Source organism: Xenopus tropicalis, chromosome 7 (genome assembly GCF_000004195.4).
Source record: "Xenopus tropicalis strain Nigerian chromosome 7, UCB_Xtro_10.0, whole genome shotgun sequence".
Classification (NCBI taxonomy): Eukaryota; Metazoa; Chordata; class Amphibia; order Anura; family Pipidae; genus Xenopus; species Xenopus tropicalis.
This window is the reverse complement of record NC_030683.2, coordinates 59,298,351-59,324,156: the sequence shown is the minus strand read 5'-3', so window position 1 is coordinate 59,324,156 and position 25,806 is coordinate 59,298,351. Positions and strand designations below refer to the sequence as shown.

The 25,806-nt window shown below is 41.8% G+C and overlaps 1 long non-coding RNA gene across 3 annotated transcripts in view; it reads left to right on the top strand.

Annotated features, from left to right (window-relative positions):
• LOC100486241 overlaps nt 1-23,325 on the top strand; it is a 40,016-nt gene extending 16,691 nt beyond the window's left edge. For all 3 annotated transcript variants that reach the window (XR_001924936.2, XR_004223642.1, XR_004223641.1), the window contains one exon: nt 22,810-23,325. This is a non-coding gene — a long non-coding RNA (uncharacterized LOC100486241). The remainder of the gene's footprint in view (nt 1-22,809) is intronic.
• The last annotated feature ends 2,481 nt before the right edge of the window (nt 23,326-25,806 follow it).

Genomic DNA, 25,806 nt, shown 5'->3' with positions numbered 1-25,806 from the left:
TGTATGAGCGGGTGGTGGTAGCGGTTGGGGGCAGACACCACCAACAGACCCAAAAGTAACAGACCTCCTTCATGCACAAGGCCATTCACCCACACCCCCCCTTTCTCTGCTGTCCAAAAATGACAGATGGCTTTCTTCTTGCACCCTGTTAGCTCCTCCGAATAACAGACCGTGCATACTGGCAGACCACCTCACAAAAGTTACATACCTTTCCACTAAACTTATCCTCACATTCTAGCACCCTCCTGCTACCCTAAAGTTAACTATATCTCACTGATTAATATTTACAACTTACTGTTACGTTCTACTGTAAACATGTTAAAGCAGCAGCACAGATAAGGGGATCAGAGGCAGATACTGACTGGAGCTACAGCCATTCAGTTAATCTGTGGAAATTACTGCACATGCGTTTTAACTCTTGAAGCCAATGCTGCCGGCAGTATTATTAATAATAATAATAATAATAATAATAATAAAAATATAATTATTATCCATTTATAAAGCGTTGGATGGGGGAAAGAGAACCAATTCAGTCCTAGAGAGGTTTAACTTAAAATAACGTTGGGACATCCAAGTGGAGATAGCGGACAGGCAGGAAGAGACGCGAGTTAGAAGCTCTGGGTTGAGATCAGGAGATGAAAGAGAGATTTGAGTATCGTCAGCATAGATGTGGTACTGAAAGCCAAAAGAATTGATTAATTTGCCAAGTGAGGAGGTATAGAGGGAAAATAGTAAGGGGCCCAGGACAGAGCCTTGAGGAACCCCGACAGAAAGAGGCAAGGGAGAAGACGATTCACCATTGTAAGAGACACTGAAGGATCGATAAGAGAAGATGAAAACCAGGATAAGGCAGTGTCACAAAGGTTAAGAGAGCGGAGAGTCTGGAGGAGAAGAGGGTGATCCACAGTGTCAAAAGCAGCAGAGAGATCGAAAAGTATTACTAGCGAGTAGTGTTTTTTGGCTTTAGCCGAAAGGAGGTCATTTGTTAGTCGGGTTAGAGCAGTTTCGGTGGAGTGTTGTCTAAAACCAGATTGTAGGGGGTCCAGGAGGTTATTGTCAGAGGAATAGCGTCAGTCTGTTGTAGACTAGGCGCTCGAGCAGTTTGGAGATGAATGGGAGCAGAGAGATAGGTCGGAGGTTAGTAGGATTGGAGGGGTCAAGGGAGGGTTTTTTCAGAATAGGGGTTACAAGGGCATGTTTCAGTTGGGAGGGAAAGATTCCAGTAGAGAGCGAGAGATTGAATAGATGAGTTAATGCTTTGATAAGATAAGGGTTGGCATTGCGTAGAAGTTTGGTAGGAATGGGATCAAGTGGGCAGGTAGTAAGGTGAGAGGAAGCCAAAAGTTGAGACTTCCTCTTCAGTCACTGGGGAGAAGGAGCCAAGAAGAGACTGGGTAGCATGTAGGGAGGGAGAGAAATGGTTATGGGGATTAAGTTGTGCAATGTCACTTCGGATGGTGTCAAATTTATTTTTAAAGTGCTCGGCAATAGCTTGAGCAGTGACTGAAGCACACGGAGGGGGCGGAGAAGGGGATAACAGAGGGTTAAAGGTAGAGAAGAGTTGTGCAGGTTTTTTAAAGAGGGAGTTAATAAGTGCAGTAAAGTAGGTTTGTTTAGCTTGGCAGAGGGTGGCATTGTGGAGAGCAGAGCAAATTTGTAGCTGCAGAAATCTGATTCTGACCTTGATTTGCGCCAGCAGTGCTTAAGTGTACGTGACTGTTTTTGGAGGGATTTGGTATGAGCAGTGTGCCAGGATTGGAGTGGTTTGGGCCTCATGCGTTTTGTCTTGGCAGGAGCTAGCTCATTAAGGGCAGTGGCGAGTGTCCTGTAGTAGACAGAGGTAGCCTGATTAGGACAAGAGAGAGGATGTTAGAATGAAGAGAGTTAAAGGAAGAGATGTGACGTGTTTAGGGATTGCAGGTCTCGGTATGTGCATGTTTGGGGGACAACAGAGGGTGTAGAGGGAGTTAGCGAGAGTTGAAATGTGAGCAGATTGTGATCAGAGAGGGGGAAAGGGGAGTTAGTGAAGTTGGAGGTAGAACAACATTTTGTAAATATAAGATCCAGGGAGTTTCCATTGGAGTGAGAGGGGGAGTCAGAGCACAGAGAACCCAAAGGAGTTTAGAGGCAGCAGGGGCATTAGGATTGTTAACAGGTATGTTAAAGTCACCTAGTACAATAGATGGGGAGTCAGAGGAAAGGAAGTAAGGAAGCCAGGCAGAAAAGTTGTCAAAGAATTGTGAGGTCGGTCCAGGAGGTCGGTATATGACCACAATGCGAAGCGAAACAGGGGAGAAGAGCCTAATAGTGAACCTCAAATGAGGAGGAGGTGAAAGGACTTTAAATGAATAGCGGGGGGAGAGAAGGAGTCCTACCCCACCCCCTGCCCGGTTTCCAGGTCTAGGAGTGTGAGTAAGATGAAACCCCCCAAAGGACAGGGCCAGCAGGTGAGGCAGTGTCAGTAGAGGAAAGCCAGATCTCATGTGCTGAGAGGGAAGGAGAGGTGAGTAGAGAGGTAGTGATTGTTATACCTTTCTGACTAGATGGAGGGTGTGGCTGGAGATGTTTTAAGAAACATGAGAGTGCGAAGAGGAGGAAAGCAGGATAAAACCTTTTGGGGTAGGAAATAACAAACTACCAGGAACAAGCAAAGTTGTTTTCTTGCGATTCCATGATGTTTAGTGTTGATTGGAGATAGTTCGGAGCCTTGTCAATGCCAGAGTCCAAATGCCTTGTTTAACTGCCATTTTCCTTCTTCCTACACTAGTGCCATCCTTATGGCTGCATCTGAATTTATATGCAGCTGATTGGGGAAAGCCAGAATTTGACTGACTAATTAATCAAATAATCAATCAATCGGAGATCAAAGTAAATAGGCTGTGTGAGGAGGGGGAGACTTTACAAGCACCAGAACCAAGTTTTGGGGCTGTAAAAATATCTCTTGCTCACTGAGGAGTGGACACAGATGTGAGTTTGACACAGCTATCACAAGTACTAAATCAAGGTAGGCCTAACAGAAAAAGTTATTGGCATAGCAGATACAACTGATATACAGATGAGAATTACCATTAATAAGGAGGCTGCAATATAGTGGCTTATATAGCAGAGTACAGCAGAGGGATACACAGATGAGAATTACCTGTAGAAGTGAGAAAAGATGTGAGTTAGTTCCATGAACTGCCTTGTTTATGTTGCCTTGTATATGTTGGGGGGGGGGGGGGGGGGGAATTATAGACAGATAGGAAATGTTCTTTTTGCCATAAAAAGAATCTGCGCAACAGAGACCACCCCTTTAGATTAGAGGAATGAAACTTTAATTTGAAGCAGCGTAGGTGGATTTTCACAGTGAGGTTCTGGAATGCCCTTCCGAGTGATGTTGCGATGGCAGATTCTGTTAATACCTTTCAGAGGATGATTTCTTGAACAAGCATAAAATCCAAGGGGCTTTTGGGGTACTAAAATCTACAATTCGTATTGATGTTGGTGTAAATGGTTACATGCGACTCTTAGACAGGATGGGCCTTCGCTAGGTGGAAGAGACCATGTGGAGCTACAACTCACTGTAGCTGTGTATTGCAGATTTAGTAAAGATGGACGCCAGAAGGTTCTTGCAGTTGAACTATAGTACTGTTTATTGTTGGAGACAAATGATGATGCAGGGTTAAGTCAAATATTCTTACAATACAGATAGTATATGATAGCACTCTGAGGACAACGAGAGGATGCACACCGGTTTATCCCACCTCTTTTGGGAGTCTGGGCAGGGTTAATGCACCTGGTCAGCTTGGTACCCCCTTTAGAAACCGTCTGAATAGATACTTCAATCCTCAGGTTGATAACCCCTAGCTTGAGAGTCCTCCAGGTGACTAGGGATCAGGGTTTGTTCTAACCTGTCTCCTATATCTACTCCGTGGCCCTATGCTGGGGCAACATTGCCGGATGGAAGGGTACTTCCAGAGCTACTTTCCTGGGTGGGGCTTTATACTGCCCTTGCTTCCATCCCTCTCTACCTTACTCTCCCTAGAGAGTGCTCTTACAAGAGTATCTATCTTGCTCAGTGGACCTTCACCTGAGATACAGAGGAAGCCACACCTCCTTGCTAGACACTATGAGACTGCAAGGGGTGGGGACAACCATAATAACCAAGTTTATAACTATAAACAGATACATGGGTTTTTGCTCAGTAACAGCAGAAATAAGGAAGTTGTAGGGTTTAAAGCCATAGGGCAGGTTAACCCTATGGGTCCCTACATTTGTATACATCGTTTATGTGAGTGTATAGATAGGTCAGTATAGGTTTGTGTGTCTGCTGGGTTCCCTTGGATGTGTTGAACTTGATGGACTTTTTTTTTTTTTTTTTTTTTTAAACCCAATGTAACTATGTATATGTGACATCAAATAAGAAAGTGAAAGAGTTACTGTAATGTTTATGGGAGTCGGTGACCCCCTCCAGCATAGGGTCAGTGTTGAAGTAAAGGTTCAGCAAAGGAATGATTCTGAGGTGAATATCTCCAACTGCACATTTTAAGTGGTTAACACTTATATGGCAAAGATTGTTTTCTTAATATGAACAATTTTTTTCTATTTTTATATATTCATCGAATGAGAGAAAATCTGATGGTTTCACATTTTTTTTGTAGATGCAGGAACAAAACACACCATACCACTTATCTTATCCAACTTTACATTACAGCCTGTGGAGATCAGATTTTGTAGGTTCCTACAAATTCTTGTGCTGTTTAGTGATGAGCGAATTTTTTCGCCAGGCATGGATTTGCAGCAAATTTCCACATTTCGCCATTGGCGCATTGTTTCGCAAAACTTTTTTGTCGCGTGTCAAAAAAGGGTGCGTTCGCATCAAAAAAGGTCTCTAAATACAAAAAAGAGAATTTTATATTTTTCATGATACAGGGATTTATACCACAAACATTTTTTATCTTATGGACACAAATTCAACCATTTCAGAAAGCCTCATGTCTCACCTCACGTGCCAATACCTGATATGTATAGTTTTAAGGAGATTTCTGACTTCTATAGATGAAGCAGTAAATTACCAAATTTTCAAAGCAGTACAACAGAATACGGCTGAATCAGAGATTGGTAACCATGTCTTTAAAAAGAGCAATGCTTTTCTGAATTTAGCAGTTTCTATAAAAAAATTATGAAAATTCTAAAAAAAAAAAAAAAAAAATCCCCTCTAAGCTTCCATTTTCAAGCATCATATCTTCTGACTATGTCTTTGTATGGCAAAGCACCAAACAGCAAAGCTAAGCTAAATGTAGCGATTTTTATGTATAGTCTGAAAACTCTCACAGGTTGCATTTTAGCCTATTTTATATCCTACAGTTCCTAATGTACCAACATAAAACATTCTAAATATGAATGCCACAGGCCTACTGAACAGTTTGATGGAAAATATGCATAGATTTACCAAACTATGTGGCATATAGAGGCATCCAAATGAAAATAGTTCATATGAATTTTCATGTATCTGTATTATGTGCCATAAGACCCCTAACAGAGGGACCCTAGAAAACCATATATTTTTCAAAAGTACACATTCTGACTAAACAAAAATGGCTAAATATATCTTTCTACTGAAATTACCAACCTATAAAGCTATACTAAACATTATGGTTTTTATGAAATTTCTGAATCGTCACAAAGCTTGCAATTTCCCCATTATGTACTCCACATTTTATAACTTATCAATATACAACATTCTAGATATGAATGTCAGGGGTCTACTGAACAGTTTGATGCCCAATATGCATAGATTTACCAAACTATGTGGCGTACAGAGGCACCCAAATGAAAATAGTGCATATGAATTTCTGACCACTGCAATATAAACTTCTGCTATGTGTATTATGTGCCATAAGACCCCTAAAAGTATGGAGACCCTTGAAAACCATACATTTCCAAAAGTACTGTATATACTCGAGTATAAGCCAATCCGAATATAAGCTGAGGTACCGAATTTTACCTAAGAAAACTGGAAAAACCTATTGACTCGAGTATAAGCCTAGGGTGGGAAATGCAGCAGCTTCTGCTAAGTTTCACTAATCAAAATAAATTCCAATAAAATTAGGAATTATTAATTTTACTGAACAGGATTCAGATTGCTGTTTCCTTCAAGGAGCTCCCCCCTCCCTCCCTCTTCATGACATTTTGAACTAGATAGCTTGCCTGCCTGCTTCAAACAGCTCTCCCCACTCTCTGCTCTCCGCACAAAGAAATAAATAGCAGGCCAGTTTGAAGTTTACTATACATAATGGGAGTTCAAGAAACTAGCACAGTCCTTGGTTTCGCCAAACACATGGTGTTTACCACCATAATCAAGAATACCAAACAAAATAAATTAATTTGATGTTTTTAGCGTTAAAATATAACCTTTATTCCATCAATTTAAAGAGACTGTCTCATTAAAAAAGGGCCCAAGAAGAATCTGAGAAATCAATGATCACTTTGGGTCTGAATTCATAGTAAGTAATTTACAGCCAGTTCATTTCTATTTACACACAATTAATTTATATTTACACACAAAACCACCACAATTCAGGAGTGCACTTGTCGCAAAAAGATTCTATTAGCACCGGGTTCAGTTAAAGGAACAGTAACAACATTTAACATTTGAAATATCTTTTCTAAATACCTTTATCAGTAAATGTATCACAGAAAGTTCAGCAATATAAGTGTTAATTTTAGAAAATTGACTTTACCATTACTTTATTGAGCTCAGGTAGCAGATCTCATTTAACTCTCGTAGCAAGCTTCCAGGCAGCTCAACCCTCCTCCCCATGCATGATAAGCCAGTGATCTGTTCCGATGGTCAGGCAATCCTAGATGGAAAGTGTAAACACTCCGTCCCCATCCCTCACCCCACGCCATCGCAATAAAAGCCTGTAAATCACTTAGAACAAGATGTACACCGAAAAAGAGAGCACCATGAAGGTGATCTCAAAAGACTCCAGTTAGGTGCACCATTCCCTCCCCATTATAACAGGAAAATCAGTACCAAAGAATAAAAATAAAACTTAACTTTTAATAATAAACTACTAAAAAATACTATTGAGTTCTTCCCTTAAGATTAAAAATAGTTAAGAAATACAGAGGGTGAAATCTAAACCTGCTGGTTCATGGAGCTGAAAGGGGAAAGTCAGCGGAGAGAAAAGGGTCAATTTGTTTCACATTCAAAGTGCTGCAGTAGTAGAACCCTAGCTTGTCATCTGTATGACGAGCGAATGTTACAAATGTATCCTTTTTGGTTAGCAACTAAAGTATCTCTTTGCCTAAGGTTTCTCACCCACACGGCGTGTGTTGCAATTGTACCCAGAGGCTTCGTAACAAATGTATCAAGTTTCTCCCCGTGCCTCAGTAAAGCCCGTTCTTAGAACAAGGACTGCGAAGACTCTAAAGAATGCTGCAAATTGGCTTCCGGTTTAAACCGGAAGTCAAGCAGTCACCACATCGCCGTTGCCCAGTAAATCAGTGGTCTGGGGTAGGCGGGAGCAGCGGTAGAGGCAGCAGGAATCAGGTAGCAGAGGGTGCAGCTGGAGTACTCGAGTATAAGCTGAGGGTTAATTTTTCAGCACATTTTGGGTGCTGAAAAACTCTGCTTATACTCGAGTGTATATACGGTACACAAAACAAAAATGGGCAAACACATGTACCCCACATTTTGCAATGTATCTACATAAAACATTCTAAATATGAATGTAAGGGGTCTCTTGAACAGTTCCACAAAAGTGTGTGTATGTGTGTATATGCATGTGCAATTAAAGTGAGTGCTGTGAATGTGTGAAACTCCCCCATAATTTATGGGTGTGTATCAGTGTAATAATTGTGTGTATGTAACACTAACCTGGGGGACAAGGCTGTAAATCTGGAGGAGGAGGCAGGAGGGACCCAGGATCCGGAGGAGCCATCTTCTTTGCTTGATCCAGTGAGTGGTTGTGCTGGGGGAGGAGGCAGGTGACCGGGAAATGGCAGGCACACAGTAACCATGTTCCTATCGGACCCCTGGGTGATCACGCCTCAGTGGCTGCTTGTTCTGTGCCTCTGCTTGTTGCCTAGGGGCTGGGGAACACGCAGGGAGCAAAGGAGTGACTTTAAAAGCCGCTCTTCCGCTCCCAAACCCAGAAGTACTGCAGAACATAGAATCTACATTCTGCGCAGGTGTTTGTTTACATAACACAAATAACCTATAATATCTTGTTTCCTGTATATAACATGTTAATATATTAATGTATAAGATAAAATATATGTACACCCTTTGTTCTTGTTGTTTTGTAATATGCATAAATTATCTAAATATATTCTATTGGACCTAACTCTCAGGGTTAAAATGACCCTTCTCGCATGTCCGAAAACCTTTTTTTGACCCAATAGTTATTCAGAGAATTTTGACATTTCTCTTGTTTTGTAGATCTCTCTCTAGACCCCCAGTCTTCATAAAAACATACACACCCAAAGCTAAATTACATCAGACCATAATATATGTATATACCAATTAAATCATATTACTTGCACCAGCTCCTATATCTATATACTGTGATAAGGTCACTGTCAGGATACCTGGGAAAGTCCAGGACGGAGCTTATATATGTCCCAGGTTCCTAAAAGAATGGTTCCGGGACTGCTAGTCCAGCCCAGGTGTTGTAGGTCTACCTGAGGCATCTCAGCTGGCTAATTAGAAGGCAGCAGTCTGGGGGAAAGACTGTGTGAAAGCACTACAAGGTTTGAACTTTGTTTTTCTTTTCTCTGTGTGGGAGACAGGCGGTAGGTCTGCTCCTGGTTAGTTAGGACAACTGACCTGTGTTAGGTAGAGCCCATTATGTGGCAAGGATTTTATTTTGAACAATTTTGTAATTTTTATGCAAGTGAAAATAAACTGCCTAAAAGAATACACTCTCATGTGTTGTAATTGTGCCAAGGGCTGCTTTACCCCCAGAAAGCTGGTCCCAGCTACCTAACCCCTGACAATACCTATGTATTTAAAAAGAAAAAAGGACCTTAATCTGATGAAATATTCTTCATACCCCATGACTACTCAGTGGACAAGTCACTTTCTGATCTAGGGGGCATATACTCAGAACTGAAGTCGCTAATCTTCTCTGAGCTACAGGCTATGCATTGTGCAGCAGCCTCTTCAATGGAATAAAATCCTTTTGCCATGTTGGTAACAAATTATATACAGGCTGTATCACACTATGCAAAGACAGGTTACTTGTTAAATTATTGCATTTGTAATTATTGCAAGGCAGAGAGACTGTAGAAAAAAACTAAACCAAGGATAAGAACTTTTTGGACTAAAACTCTATCCCTAGCTCTGGCCTTGTTAATTCCTTTAAACAGAGAAAATAAAGATTTAGGTTTTTTTTTTTGAGGGTCATGCTGCTGTCCGTCATTCTACACAGCTATTCTAAATTTGATGCATACCCCATGCCCATAGTATATAACCACTATTGACCTTACAAAAGATTACTTAAAAGACTAATACCATTATCTGAAAAAAACAAAACTGCTTTCTTTTCTTTGGTTTGGTTATCCAGGACATTGCTATCATGGGAAGAGTTGACTGGTTGGGCTGATTGAGGGGTTATTGGGGTAGTCGTGGGCGATAAGTGTCTCTGAGTGACTTTAGTTTCATTTGCTTGGCATGCTGACCAGCTTATATTGGGCTATGTAGATGGAGGTACATGGCCATAGTTGGGTCTATTTACGAAAGCTTGTTGTTTAGATATATTTATAGACAGCCAACCACATTCTGGCTATCCAATTACCCACAGCCTATATTTTAACAGTCTAGCATCATCTGTCAATTCTATGGTTTGTAATGCTTTAGCTATGTGCACATGCATAGATTAATTTTGACAAACAATTAGAGTTTGGAAACTGACAGTATATGTACACTTTTTTTTTTTTTTTTTTTTTTTTTTTACTTCCCAATAATACAGCTAGATGGTCCTGCCTGACCAATATCAATTTTTTTGTACATTTGAATGTATTTATTTCTCCGCAGTACCTATTTTATCTGTAGATGTCAATAAAGGTTAAGTCTCAATCATGAAATTGTATTCATTCCAATATGGCACAAGAGGGGGAGGTGCAATATTTTAGGTCATACTTTTTTTCTTTATCCTTTCATTTGAGTGATTTGACCTTGCAAACCCTCTATGGGTTTCCCTTTGGTTAATGGTAGGTGCTCCCCATTTTTTGTAATATTGTGAGGATTTTATTTTGAACTGTTTATTTTGTTATTTGTTTCATTCACAAAAACTGTCTAAAAGATTGTACTCTCATGAGTTGTGATTGTGCCATGGGATGCTTTACCCCCGGAAAGCAGGTCCCAGAAAGGCGGTCTGCTGGCCTGTGCTTATATTGTGGTAGCAAGGCTCACTTTGCCAACATCTGCCCTCTGAAGAATGGAAATGCCAACATGTTGGTGAGATTTGGGAGTCTTATCTGGGCAACATCAAACCTTCTCCCCAAAAGAATTCCCCTTAGATTTCTGCTCCCTGTGCAGTTTCAGCTGGCTTCAGGAACTTGACTCACAAGCCCTTCTTGATTGTGTAGTTACAGGGAATTTTATGGACGCTGCCTTCGGCAAGCAACTTGGTATTTCCCTGTTTCCCATGTCTACCCACGTGCGGGTTTTGGTGATTGGTGACAGACCTTTGACTTCTGAAATAATAATGGAGGAATTACCTCCTTATTAGGTATTTCTGGTCAATTTAAATGTCCAGTCTAGCCACACACTGTAATAATATACTCACTTCTTCTTCTGAAATAACTGAAAATAAAATTAATATGCGTAGTGACCATGTCTTGCCTACTGATTATCTTTACTTTACTAGATATGATTTGTTTGTCGACACAAAAAAACACTATAAGGAAGTACCCCACATATTGGCTTTAAAGAATAAATAAACCTTTTTTTTTTTTTTTTTTTTTCTATGAGTAAAATTACTCTAAACAGCCTCCAGAATTACTTACCTTTGTCCCAGCAATCTCTCTGACCTGTTTCCTCAGTCAGAAGGTATTATATTTTGGTTGCTTCCTTGTGCAGATTGAAGCCCCGCCCCCACTTCCTGTTCAGTTCTCTCTTCAATTCGACAAGGTGGTCAGAGTGGAGAGCCTTCTGCGCATGCCTGGAGGCAGCAGGAGCCAGTCTGCATTAGCTTTTTTTTTTTTTTTTTTTTTGGAGACATGAACAGGAAGTGGGGGCGGGGCTTCACTCTGCACAAGGAAGCAACAATAAAGAATACCTTCTGACTGAGGAAACAGGTCAGAGAATGCTGTGACAAAGGTAAGTAATTCTGGGGGCTGTTTAGAGTAATTTTACTCATAGAAAAACAAAAGGTTTACTTATTCTTTGAGTATAGTAACCGAAAGACAAATTGCCATCCTAGTCCTGCATACAGTGGTTCTTTTATTGATATTACTTTGTGTACAGTTTCTGACTGGAAAAGTTTAATTTGCTACTGTTGCAAGCAGGCTGCCTACTCACTTTTTCACTATAACCATTTTGTCCCTGATTTCCTGCTAATTTAAATGCAAAAATCAGTTTATCTGAAAAAGGAGGATCTTCACCGAGCATATGCAATTTTTAAAAAAATATATATATTTTCTTAGATATATACTTCGATAGACTTAGACTATGTGTCTGTACTCATACCATAGGGTTATTGTTGATATATATTTTCCACTCTAGTGATGCCTTCTAGTTTATTTCTAGATTGCTCCAGTATTTTTTTTTTTATCATACTGTATGCTTTATCTGCAATTTTTCAGTTAGCATGCCTCTACCTTTAAAAAATCTCACATTAAGAAAGTTAATAGCGCTGGCCAACATATTGTTTGCAAATGTTATAGTATCGTGTTGCTAATTTAGATGCAATAAATGTCATCAGTTCTTCTTAATTACCTGTCATCTATAGACCACAACCACGAGTGTCTAAAAAATGCTCATTTTAAAATTTTGTCATAAAGATATTTGCATAAGCTTGGCCATATTGGCCCCCTGTTAAGTTTATTTTGCAGAAAATCAATTTATTTTAGAGTAAATTATTTTAAAAAACTTCTGATATTTTTTTACCTAAGCCTGTTTTCAGAAAGGAAAGAGACAGGTAGTCTCTAGTTTCTGTTCTGAATCCAGACTTGGGTAAAAAATATTGGAAGTTTTATTTTAAAACAAATTGATTTTCTGCAAAATAAACATAACGGGTTCTCACAATTTTATGTTTTACTATTAAAATTGTAGAAATTATTTATTCCAATCAGAGCTTAAAATATACTATTAGTTCTAACAAAAATGGTGTTCTGCCTCCCCATTCTAAGAATTTAATTTGATGTTTGGTGCAGGAAACAAATTTACACGGGGGCAACAAAGACAATGAATTTTAGGAAGGCAAATTTTAGCTTCTTAAGGGCAGCGCTACAGGGCATAGATTGGGGCATTATGTTTTCTGATAAAAACACAGAGCAGAAATGGTTGTCATTTAAAATGATATTAAATCATTACTGTTCTCAATTCATTCCATTAATAAGAAAAAGTAGAAGTGTTAAGAATCACCCTATGTGGCTTAACTCTGAGGTAAAGAAGTTTAATAGGGAGATAACGGAAAGCTTTTAAGAAATATAAGTCAGAGGGGACAGAAGCTGCTTTTAATGATTATAAACACTACAACAAGTGTTGTAAAACAGCAATCCGGAAGGCAAAGATAGAAAATGAGGAGCGCATCGCGGCCGAGGCCAAGACTAACCCCAAAAAGTTTTTCAAGTATATTAATAGTAAAAAGATGTGTGGCCCCATTGAGTTATAGTAACAATATGGTTACAGCGGATACAGAAAAGGCAGATGTGCTTAACCAGTTCTTTTCTTCTGTGTATACAGTTGAGGAGCCAGTGGGCCAAGTCCCACCTAATAGCTGCACTGTTGCCTCAGCTCCAACTACACAGTGGTTGGCACAGGATATGGTGCTTAAAGGGTTACACACAATAAATGTAAACAAGGCACCTCGGCCAGATGGAATACACCCTCTGGTACTGAGAGAGCTAGGGGCAGAATTACAGTGGCCCTTGTTTCTGATATTCTCAGACTTTCATCAGGTATGGTACCTACGGATTGGAAGAAGGCGAATGTCATTCATATATTTAAAAAGGGAGTAAGATCTCAGCCTGGCAATTACAGGCCTGTAAGTTTGACATCTGTGGTGGGCAAGTTATTTGAAAGCTTGTTAAGGGATCACATACAAAATTATGTAGTGGAGAATGCCATTATGAGCAGTAATCAGCATGGCTTTATGAAGGACAGGTCATGTCAGACCAATTGAATTGCTTTTTATTCTAGATGGGGCCTTACCAGCGCTCTATAAAGGGGAAGAATAACCCCCTCCTCCCGTGAATCTATACCCCTTTTAATACAGCTCAAAACCTTGTTTGCCCTTGCAGCTGCTGCCTGGCATTGCTTGCTACAGCCAAGTTTATTATCTACAAGGACTCCAAGCTGGACAGTGGGGATGCAGTAGATATCTATTTGGATTTTGCCAAAGCATTTGATACCATTCCCCACAAAAGACTGCTTTCTAAACTAAGGTCTATTGGTCTTAGTGAAGTCGTTTGCACATGGATTGAAAACTGGCTACAGGATCGGGTACAGAGGGTGGTTGTTAATGGTACATTCTCTACTTGGAATAAGGTTCTCAGTGGGGTCCCTCAGGGTTCTGTACTGGGTCCACTTTTGTTTAACTTGTTCATAAATGACTTAGGGGAGGGTATTATGAGTAATGTATCAGTGTTAGCAGATGACACAAAACTCTGCAGACCAGTCAATTCTATCCAGGATGTGACATCCCTGCAGCAGGATCTTGACCAACTGGCAATCTAGGCAGCTAAGTGGCAGATGAGATTTAATGTGGATAAATGTAAGGTCATGCACCTGGGATGTAAAAATATGCAAGCCCCGTATACCCTTAATGGGACTGCACTAGGCAAATCCATAATGGAGAAGGATCTTGGAGTCCATGAAGCAATGCCAGGCAGCAGCTGCAAGGGCAAACAAGGTTTTGAGCTGTATTAAAAGGGGTATAGGTTCATGGGAGGAGGGGGTTATTCTTCCCCTTTACAGAGCGCTGGTAAGGCCCCATCTAGAATATGCTGTTCAGTTTTGGTCTCCAGTGCTCAAACGGGACATTATTGAGTTAGAGAGGGTCCAGAGAAGGGCAACTAAGCTGGTAAAGGGTATGGAAAGTCTCAGTTATGAAGAAAGACTGGCCAAGTTGGGTCTGTTTATACCGGAGAAGAGGCGCTTAAGAGGTGACATGATAACTATGTGTAAATATATAAGGGGATCATATAATAACCTTTCTAATGTTTTATTTACCAGTAGGTCCTTCCAACGGACATTAGGGCACCCACTCTGTTTAGAAGAAGGGAGGTTCCATTTACAGTGGAGGAAATAATTATTTGACCCCTCACTGATTTTGTAAGTTTGTCCAATGACAAAGAAATGAAAAGTCTCAGAACAGTATCATTTCAATGGTAGGTTTATTTTAACAGTGGCAGATAGCACATCAAAAGGAAAATCGAAAAAATAACTTTAAATAAAAGATAGCAACTGATTTGCATTTCATTGAGTGAAATAAGTTTTTGAACCCTCTAACAAAAAAAGACTTAATACTTAGTGGAAAAACCCTTGTTTGCAAGCACAGAGGTCAAACGTTTCTTGTAATTGATGACCAAGTTTGCGCACATTTTAGGAGGAATGTTGGTCCACTCCTCTTTGTAGATCATCTCTAAATCCCTAAGGTTTTGAGGCTGTCTCTGTGCAACTCTGAGCTTGAGCTCCCTCCATAGGTTTTCTATTGGATTAAGGTCCGGAGACTGACTAGGCCACTCCATGACCTTAATGTGCTTCTTCTTGAGCCACTCCTTTGTTGCCTTTGCTGTATGTTTTGGGTCATTGTCGTGCTGGAACACCCATCCACGACCCATTTTCAGTTTCCTGGCAGAGGGAAGGAGGTTGTCGTTCAGGATTTCACGATACATGGCTCCGTCCATTTTCCCGTTAATGCGAATAAGTTGTCCTGTGCCCTTAGCAGAAAAACACCCCCAAAGCAAAATGTTTCCACCCCCATGCTTGACGGTGGGGACGGTGTTTTGGGGGTCATAGGCAGCATTTTTCTTCCTCCAAACACAGCGAGTTGAGTTAATGCCAAAGAGCTCTATTTTGGTCTCATCAGACCACAGCACCTTCTCCCAGTCACTCACAGAATCATTCAGGTGTTCATTGGCAAACTTCAGACGGGCCTGCACATGTGCCTTCTTGAGCAGGGGGACCTTGCGAGCCCTGCAGGATTTTAATCCATTGCGGTGTAATGTGTTTCCAATGGTTTTCTTGGTGACTGTGGTCCCTGCTAATTTGAGGTCATTAACTAACTCCTCCCGTGTAGTTCTAGGATGCTTTTTCACCTTTCTCAGAATCATTGACACCCCACGAGGTGAGATCTTGCGTGGAGCCCCAGAGCGAGGTCGATTGATGGTCATTTTGTGCTCCTTCCATTTTCGAACAATCGCACCAACAGTTGTCACCTTCTCTCCCAGCTTCTTGCTAATGGTTTTGTAGCCCATTCCAGCCTTGTGCAGGTCTAAAATTTTGTCTCTGACATCCTTGGACAGCTCTTTCCCATGTTGGAGAGTTTGGAGTCTGCTTGATTGATTGATTCTGTGGACAGGTGTCTTTTATACAGGTGACTAGTTAAGACAGGTGTCCTTAATGAGGTTGACTAATTGAGTTGAAGTGTCTAACCACTCTGTGGGAGCCAGAACTCTTAATGGTTGGTAGGGGTTCAAAAACTTATTTCACTCAATGAAATGCAAATCAGTTGCTATCTTTTATTTAAAGTAATTTTTTCGATTTTCCTTTTGATGTGCTATCTGCCACTGTTAAAATAAACCTACCATTGAAATGATACTGTTCTGAGACTTTTCATTTCTTTGTCATTGGACAAACTTACAAAATCAGTGAGGGGTCAAATAATTATTTCCTCCACTGTAAATATTCAGAAAGGATTTTTTACTGAGAGCTGTGAAGTTGTGGAATTCCCTCCCCGAATCAGTTGTACTGGCTGATAAATTATATAGCTTTAAGAAGGGGATGGATGGATTCTTAGCAAGTGAGGGAATACAGGGTTATGGGAGATAGCTCTTAGTACAAGTTGATCCAGGGACTGGTCCGATTGCCATCTTGGAGTCAGGAAGGAATTTTTTCCCCTCTGCGGCAAATTAGAGAGGCTTCAGATGGGGTTTTTTGCCTTCCTCTGGATCAACTAGTAGTTAGGCAGGTTATATATAGGCATTATGGTTAAACGTGATGGACGTATGTCTTTTTTCAACCCAACTTACTATGTTACTATGTTATCAAGTTGTCTTGAGAGTGCCAACACTACTGAGGTTGTAAGTTATTGCTGACAGTTGACTCAATCCGAATGGCACCTTGTAGATCATTGAGAAATTTATTCCAAACTGAAGATCAGTGAACACTCAAGATAGGTCAAAAGATCATAATATGATCCACTCCAGCAAATATGTGTGTGCATAAAATGGAGTCTAGAGATACTACTGGGGGTGGGGTTAACCACACAGACAGAAAATGAGAAACTACAGGGAGAGAGATGGGAACAAATGAAATGAAAGGCAAAGCATGAAACAACAATGCATGTGTAACATGACACTCTCCGTCTGAAATCTTTGGATTTCAATTATAAACAAACTTTTAAGTAGTCAAGTCCTAAAGTATGCGATGATCACTCTGTCCTGGAGCATCTGAAAAACAAGAGGGAAGGGAAGAACAAGGAAGATAATCCAAACATCAACATTAATACTTGTTGCCATGTCCTGAGGCTCGGATGGTGCCAAGAATAGAGGAAAGTTCATGAGTCTATTTTTGAGATGTATCCTCCTCTTTGGGTAGAAGAAGCACCAGTTCATTGATAGGCCTGAAGAAGAGCTTAGGTGAGCCTTCTTTAATGACTTTGACTTTGGCCTTCCGCACCTTTCCGTCGTTACCTGGTATAGTCTTGGTAATCAGACCCATGGGCCAGTGGTTGCGGTGAGCATCTTTATCTTTCAGCAAAACAATGTCACCAACTTGTAGGTTGGGTTTTCTAGTTTGCCATTTGCTACGGCTTTGAAGGTTGCAAAGGTAATTCTTTTTCCACGTTCCACGACTCCAGAACACATCAGCAAGGTGTTGTACCTGTTTCTATTGTCAATTGTGAACATTGGGGCAATCCAAATCTCCAGGAGGAGTAGCAGCAATTCCAATTTTTTTAGTGAGGAGAGTGTCAGGAGTCGGCAACACTGGGAACTCTGGGTCTGAGGAAACGGGAACCAGAGGTCTGGCATTGATTATAGCGGACACCTCTGCAAGTAGGGTGATTAAGACTTCATGGGTAAGCTGAGAAGATTTGTGGTCAAGCAGCATAGAATCCAAGATTTTCCTTGCAATCCCAATCATGCGTTACCAGGAACCTCCCATGTGAGACGAATGGGGTGGGTTGAATTCCCATCTGCACTTATTGTCGCTCAAGAAATTTTCCACTCTTTGCTCTCCTGTAAAATTAGTCCCACAATCAGATCTCAGTAACTTTACAGGTCCTCGTACAGAGACAAACCTTCGAAAGGCGTTAATAAAGCAAGAAGAGTCCATAGATTCTATAACTTCAATGTGCACTGCACCAATGCTCAAGCAGGTAAATAGCACAGCCCAGCGTTTATTGTTAGCGACTCCACCACGAGTTCTGCGTGTGACTATAGACCAGGGGCCAAAAACATCTATGCCAACATTAGTAAAGGGTGGTTCAGTACTTGATCATTGCTGCATAGGTTGGACCTTCCTATGCGACCACCGCCTCGAAGTAGCTTGTGGTGATCAAGCAGTGGGTTTAATTTGTACAGTGGGCTACCCTTAGAAAGGCTGATTCCCTTGGATATGTCGTCGACCTCCTGTGAATACGTTTCATGTTGGACACATTGTATGATGATATTTTCTGATTGCTCCCTTGCAGATATGCCACTTGCGACACACTTTATGTTCCACAGTACTGTTTGCAAAGTGATGAGCAATGTGGATGAGTCGTGCGATAGCTCGTACAACAGAAGACCACTTTGAAAAACGTTCAAAACGGTAAGAACTTTTTACGCTTGGCTTCACAGAGGTATTGAGTGTGACGGCAAAAGCTCTGATTTCCTTATCAGACTCTGGATTAACTAGATCAAATGTAGAATCTGCATGACTTAAAACTGATGTACCATTCAAGAATTCAGGTGGAGATGTCCATGAAATGTCCTGAAATGCAGCAGCTGGTACTTCACGGGTTCCGTGATCGGCAGGGTTGAGGTCAGTAGGTATGTAGTGTCACTGATCAGGTGTGGAAAACTTTCTGATGCGCACCACTCTATTGCCAACGTACATATAGAACTGTTTTGTTTGGTTGTGTATGTATCCCAACACTATCTTGCTGTCGGTATAAAAGTCAAATGAGTGAATTTCAAAGTCTATTTCACGTTTTATCAGCTCAGCAATTTCAACAGCTAATACGGCTGCACAGAGTTCGAGCCTTGGGACAGTATGTGCAGGCTTTGGAGTCAGCTTGGCCTTACCCAGGATAAACCCAACACTTACTTTGCCACTTGGATTTGTAAGCTTTAAATAAGCCACTGCAGCTATGGCTTCGATGGATGCATCAGAGAAAACATGCATCTCTCTTCTGGCGGCACTTGTTAAGGATCCAACCGTATAGCAGCGTGGTATCTGAAGTTGTTCCAATGATTTCAGGGACTTTTCCCACGATTCCCATCTATGTTTTTTCTCTTTGGGTAGCAGACTATCCCAATCTGTGTTTTCAGATGTATTTTTACTTAGCAATATCTTACCCTGAATGGTAAAGGGTTCTGTGGGTCCCAGAGGATCATAAATGCTGTTTACTACAGACAAAACGCCACGTTTCGTGAAGGGCTTGTCATAGGCTGCTACTTGGAATGTGAATATGTCTTGCTTGACATCCCAAAGCAATCCAAGGCTGCGTTGCATGAGGGGTTTGTCTGACCCTAGCTCAAATTCCTTTATACTAAAGGCATAGTCATCAGAGTGAAAGGCTCTCATTACCTTGTCACTGTTGGAAATAATTTTGTGAAGTCTCAGGTTGGCTGTGACAAGCATTTCCTGATTTCTGGTGAGAAGATCAATTGCTTTTTCTCCTGTAGGCAAGGATTTGAGCCAGTTATCCACATAAAAGTTTCTTTCAACAAACTGACGTGCATCAGATCCAAACTCTCTTTTACCAACTTGGGCGGTTTTCCTCAAGCCATAAATTGCTACTGCGGGTGAAGGGCTGTTACTGAACACATGTACTTTCATCCGGTAGTCTATCACTTCGTTTTTGACATCATTATTGCGGTATCATCGGAACCTGAGGAAGTTTCAGTTGTCTTCACAAACCATGAAACAGTGAAACATGTGCTGGACATCAGCCATCACAGCAACTGATTCTTGCCTGAAACGAAGCAGAACTCCTACAAGGTTGTTGCTCAGATTAGGTCCAGTGAGAAGAAGGTCGTTGAGGGATACACCTTCATGTCTTGCGCTTGAGTCGAAGACCACCCTGATCTGGTCTTGTTTACGAGGATGGTACACACCAAAACATGGAAGGTACCAACATTCCTCTCCTTTCTTTAGTGGTGGTGCAGGCTCAGCGTGATCCCTTTCGAAAACCTTCTGCATAAAGTCAACAAAGTGTTTCATCTCAGGTTTCCTGTTTAGGGTGCGCGCTAAAGAAATAAACCGTGCTTCTGCAAGCTGACTATTATTTGGTAGTCTCCTTTTAGGGACATGAAATAGTAGGGGTGCTACCCAGCTGTTGGAGTCATCCTGGTGAAACTCCTTGTTCATGGTTTTCAGGAACTCCTTGTCCTCCATTGAGGTTGCCAACTCATTGTCTTGAGAGGATACATCGAAAACTGTGGTGCCAAGGTTATCACTTTATGCTGTGAAGGTACGCAACAGTGCATCACACAGTCTTTCCTTTACACAGTAGTGGTGTGGACATGGTTCAAAACAAATATCACGTCCATTTGGCAGAACGTATGTCTTAAAGGAAGAAACCATAGTAGGCCTTCTAATCTTTCCCAGGCAGACGTTGACTATGATTACCCAGCCTAGATCCAGGTGTTGGGCGTATGGGGCATCATGTGGTCCACTGATTTGTTGGCGGACCTTGTGCACCCTTAGGATATCTCTGCCAAGTAGCAGGAGAATGTCAGCATTTCTGTCGAGCAGGTACGTGATTGGCTATACCTCTCAAGTGAGGGTGATGAAAGGCAGCTGCAGGGGTAGGGATCTCTTCCCTGTTAGTCGGAATTTGGTTACACTCAATGAGAGTAGGTAATGGTATTTCTATACCGCCATTCAGAGGAGCTACTACAAGACCACTGGCCCTCCTACCTGAGACTTCTGTATTTCCGGCACAGGTGCCCAGTGTGTAGGGTAGGGAATCTCCCTTCATTTTTAGCAGGTAAAACAGCTTTGATCTTGCAAGAGATCGGTTACTCTGATCATCCAGAATTGTATAACGTCTTACAGCCTTTTCAGGTTGACCCTTGGGGTACACTCGAACCAAGCATATTTTTGAACAGGATTTGTCATGGAGTCCTTCTCCACAGACTAGAGTACATGTAGATGATACTGGGGTAGGAGGTGCCGTTTGGTCCTCCCCACTTTGCTTTGCTGCAGAAGGGTTATCTGTGGACACAGAGGGACTGCATTGAAGTGGATGAAGTGCTTGTACGTGGTCATTACTGTTGCATTCTATGCACTTAATGGTAGCTTTACAGTCTTTAGCAAGGTGCTCTGTTGGGGCACAGCATTTGAAGCAGACCCCAAATTTTCCTTGTGGTCTTGCAGGGGTTTTTTCTGAAGCCAATACATTTCCTGAGCAGGTGTGGTTTGTTATGTAAGGGGCATTGACTATTTGGGTTCTCAATTTTGTTGCCTTGATCAGTCCTTTGAGGGACTGTGGTAGATGCAGATAGAACTTCAGTCAGACACTGGATGCCTGTGGTCTCTGTGTGTAATGCGTGTGCTTGTGGGCTTTGGAGCAGGTGGACCGGGAGGGTTGAATTCCCCAGAGAAGAAACTTGGGTCATTCTTAGTGTCTGCAATTTTCCTGATGAACTCACAGAAGTAGGAAAAGGGAGGAAATGAAACCTGATTCACTTCCTTGTACTTTGATCCAAGAGATGCCCACCTTTCCATAATAATTAGTTTTGTAGATTGTAAGATCTTTTTTTGGGCAGGGCCCTCTTCACCTCTTGTATCAGTTATTGATTGCTTTATATGTTATATGTATGTCCAATGTATGAAACCCACTTATTGTACAGCGCTGCGGAATATGTTGGCGCTTTCTAAATAAATGTTAATAATAATAATAATAATAATAGGAGAGAGCAGGAGGATGCTGACAGGAGAGTTCAAGATTAATTGCAGGTGAGAGAGATGGGAGCCGGGGAGGCCGGTTAGTAGGAGATTGCAGTAATTTAAGCAGGAAAGGATTAGGGCATGGATTAGTGTTTTGGCAGTGTTATTAATATGGTTAGAGAAAGAGAGGAACTGGTCAAAGATAACCTCAAGGCAAGGGTTGAATTAACAGGGTTAATGGTCAATGTCATCAATAGTAATGGTGAAAGGAGGAGAAGGGCTAGGTTTGGGCAGAGCATGAGCTCTGTTTTAGCTAGGTTAAGTTTGAGGTGGCGTTGGTTCATCCAGGAGGAGATAGCCAGGAGGCAGTTGGCAATCTGGGTTTGAACATCAGTGGTTAGTGCAGGGGTGTCTAAATATATCTAGATGTCATCTGCATATAGGTGATATTTAAGACCAAAAGAAGAAATAAGGTCTCCTAAAGAGAGAGTGTACAGGGAGAACAGCAAAGGACCAAGTAAAGAACCTTGAGAGAGAGCTGCCTTAATAGCATTATAATTCTGAGAGAGCCAGGTCTCTGTTAGGGCAAACAGGTGAAAAGAACAGATCATGAATTAAAAGTAGCTTTGCTAGTAACAAAGTGGATGTTAAGAAGAGCACAAGAGAATGGGAGATAAGAAGAGGAGAGAGTTGAAATTTAAATTAGGTTAGACAGGTGAGTAGTTTGTGAGGGTTGTGCCAGAAATGAAGCATTGCATGGGCAATAGGAGATAGGTATATGGCAGGGACCAATAATTTGAAATTGCTGTGCTTTTGCGAGGTAGTAGTTGGAGGTGCTAGATATTTCAAAAAGTTATATAGATTATAAGAGCAGTAGTTGAATGGAGCAGAGAGGAAGATATTACTATAGAGTAGGGACAGTCAGCTTGAGGGTGAAAGGAAGAAGCTACCAAGAAGCCCAAAGATGAAAGATAACACTAACAGTAGTATTAATATCCAGGAAATAAGGTCACAATTCACATGGACAAAGGCTAAAGTATGATGATGCTGATTACTAGAGTTTTGCTTTGAAACTGTGGGGTATTTATCATTTGTATAAACAAAGAGCTGGTCATCCATGGCCTGTGAAGGGCACCATATTTTAAAAACTTTCAGTTTTAACACTTTAGACAGTAGGGGATTATATAATAAAAGATGCAAAGTTTGTTACAGGTCTAATATCTTACTGGCTGCTATGGGTTACTGCATATTTATTTTATATCGGGGGAGAGTGACATTTTTTTTCCTAGTTCATACAAAAAAATTTAACATTTTCATTCATGTTTTTCCAGATGCTCTCTCTTATATTTTTGGTTCACCATCTTGTGCTGATGCTGCCTGCTGTCAAAGCAGAATTCAAAATCGAAGATAAAACAAGCAATCTACATGTTACTTTACTGTCATTAATCTTCATTATGATTTGCCTTGCTTTCGTAATTGCCTGGAGGAAGCTTATTCACATGAATGGGGGACAAAAATATCACCCTCAAGATCTTTGGGTTCGGACACAGGATATGATAGAGGAAATGATAAGCCATTTTGGGCATGATACAGAAGGGAGCATAACTGAAAGAGAGAACCAAGATGAAGAAGAGGTAGATAAAGAAGATGAAGAAAGAGGGGATGAAGATCGTCATGTTACTGCACTTTGAAATAAAGAATGGAACAATTAGAACACAATTTTTTTGGCTTAGGCTAGAAGTGAATTGGAAGTAGAATAATGCTTATTGTGCTTCATTTTTTGTAACATTTGTCTTTCATCATATTTTTATAGAAACATATTAAAAGCATTAACTGAAAATAATGAACCCTGATGTAATGGAAATTTATTTACATTTTGTATGTATAAATTTATAATTGTTTTATTTCTCACCATATACAACATCAAGCAGAATTTTACACTTTATTATTAAAAATAAGGAAAACTGGGGGGGCGTGGCTAACCTAGCACCAGCACGGACGTGTCCTGGGGAGCTCTTAGAGAAAGACTACAATCTCCCTTCATCCACCCGGCACAACCTGCCCTAAGACTCCCATCCCCACCCAAGTAGCTCAAGGGACAACCCGCCATCCATTCCCAACAAAAACGGAGCCCCTGGACCCAAATTGAAGCTGGAAGTGAGTGCGGCCTAGTCGGCGCGGAAGCCGGGGACTCGTGTGATCGCGCTCCCCGCCGAAGGCCTACCCAGAAGCGCGGTACCGCGCGACACAGCGCAATCAACGCGCCAACAAAGGAGAGGTACGCAGGGGGACAGAGGAAGGGAGGACAAGCCCTGGGGACCCACTCCTAACCCACAAAAGTCCGCTGGAAAGCCTTACCAGCAAGGCCCCACTTTTACCATATAGGGCCCCTCTCAATACAACCTGCCACATCTGCAAGGCAGGTAACTACAGGCTGCCACAGGAATCTACCCTGCTATTAAGCAGACACACAAAGCCCTATCTTACCTAATAACAACTACCTGCATGGGAGCAAGACATAAGCTGACACAAGAGTCATTGCCCACAAACTGTAGATCCTGATAACTATACACAATACTATATATATATATATATATATATATATATATATATATATATATATATATATATACAGCTGCAGGAACACAGATTGATAAGCTAAGACTCAAGGTTGAAGGTAAACCCCAAAACAATACCTGACCATCTGCAGCAACCCTGGAACATAAGTGCTGGGAATGAACACTAGCAAAGCTAATATTGCAAAGAATAGTGACGATGCAGGGATGGCAAATTAAACAATTACACTGAATGCAAATCCCGTGTGCCCAATCCTGAACCTGGCAGTCTCTAAAACCTTAACTGGAACTTACCCTAGCGTTCACCATACTCATATCTGACAATGGGTGGTAGTAAGACACAGAAAACAAAGTCAGACACGGCCTCTAAGCTTGAACAATTTGCAAGACATCCCCCTCAAAATGGCGTTGATCCCAAAAGGGCCCATGCTGAGCCGAGTACCTCTCCTTCCCCTCTGCCACCCCAACCAGAGGCTGCAACCCAACTTCTCCTGGATGCTATAACCGACTGCCGAACATCGCTGTCCACCAAATTAGAAGAGGTAAAGACAGACCTCTCCCTACTGCGGGCGGACCTACAAAACATGCGGGAGCGGGTTAAAGAAACGGAGAACAGAATATCCACTCTGGAAGAAACTTGCAACCCACTCCCCTCTGCACTGACCCGCATGGACACAAAACTCAAATCCTGCATGGATAAACTGGATGACTACGAGAACAGACAGAGGCGTAACAATGTCCGTCTCGTGGGCCTCCCGGAAAGAACGGAGGGTGCAGACCCGGTGGCCTTTGCTGAAGGATGGCTCAAAAACTCCTTTCCATCGGCTCCCCTTTCACAATTCTATGCAGTTGAAAGAGCCCACCGAGTTCCTGGTAGGAGCCCCCCTCCGGGTGGCCCCCCCAGGCCCTTCTTGATCCGACTCCTCAACTTTAGAGATCGGGATGCAATACTCCAAGCGGTCCGCCAAAGCCCAGACATCATGGTGGACGGGAAGAAAGTCTCAGTGTTCCCAGACTTCTCGGCCGAGCTACAGCGCCAACGGGGAACTTTCACCGCAGTCAAACGTCGACTCCGTGAAGCCAACTTTAAATATGGCATGCTATACCCGGCCAAATTGAGGGTTCAAGCTGGAGATAGAACCCTCTTCTTCCAGACGCCACAAGAGGCCAGCAACTGGCTAGATACTCAGGGACCTCATCCACCCAGAGCCAGTCCCAATCGACAAAATTAGCAGCTACGCAAGGGTAACAAAGATAACTTACCAGAACGACAGGTAAGACTGCCTTCTTCTAATATATCGGGACACACACTTAAACTTAAAACCACTGACACCTCCATATACTGGACATGTATAACGGGCATCTGCCAGCCAATACCACTGGGAGATAATACTCTAACAATGCTCATGTCACAATTGCCACCAAACAGCACGTAACACTGCGTGTGACACCAGTGACACTATCTCGACCCCAACGCAATTCTAGACAATACTACTATGCTGAGGGCCATGACAACCCCCACTAACCTTTACTAAGGGTGGACACACGGAACTTTATCCTTCGGAGTTATAACTTTCATAACCGGTGGTTACCCTCCCTCTCCTCCCTTGGCAACTGTCTGAGCACTCTCTCCGGACTACAGACAACGGAATGCCCTAAACTCAGTGGTGCAAGCTATGTAAAAAACTGTCCTGGACTTGAGAACAATGGCACAGCGGGACCCTGTGTCACTTCTTTGCTTTACACAATCGT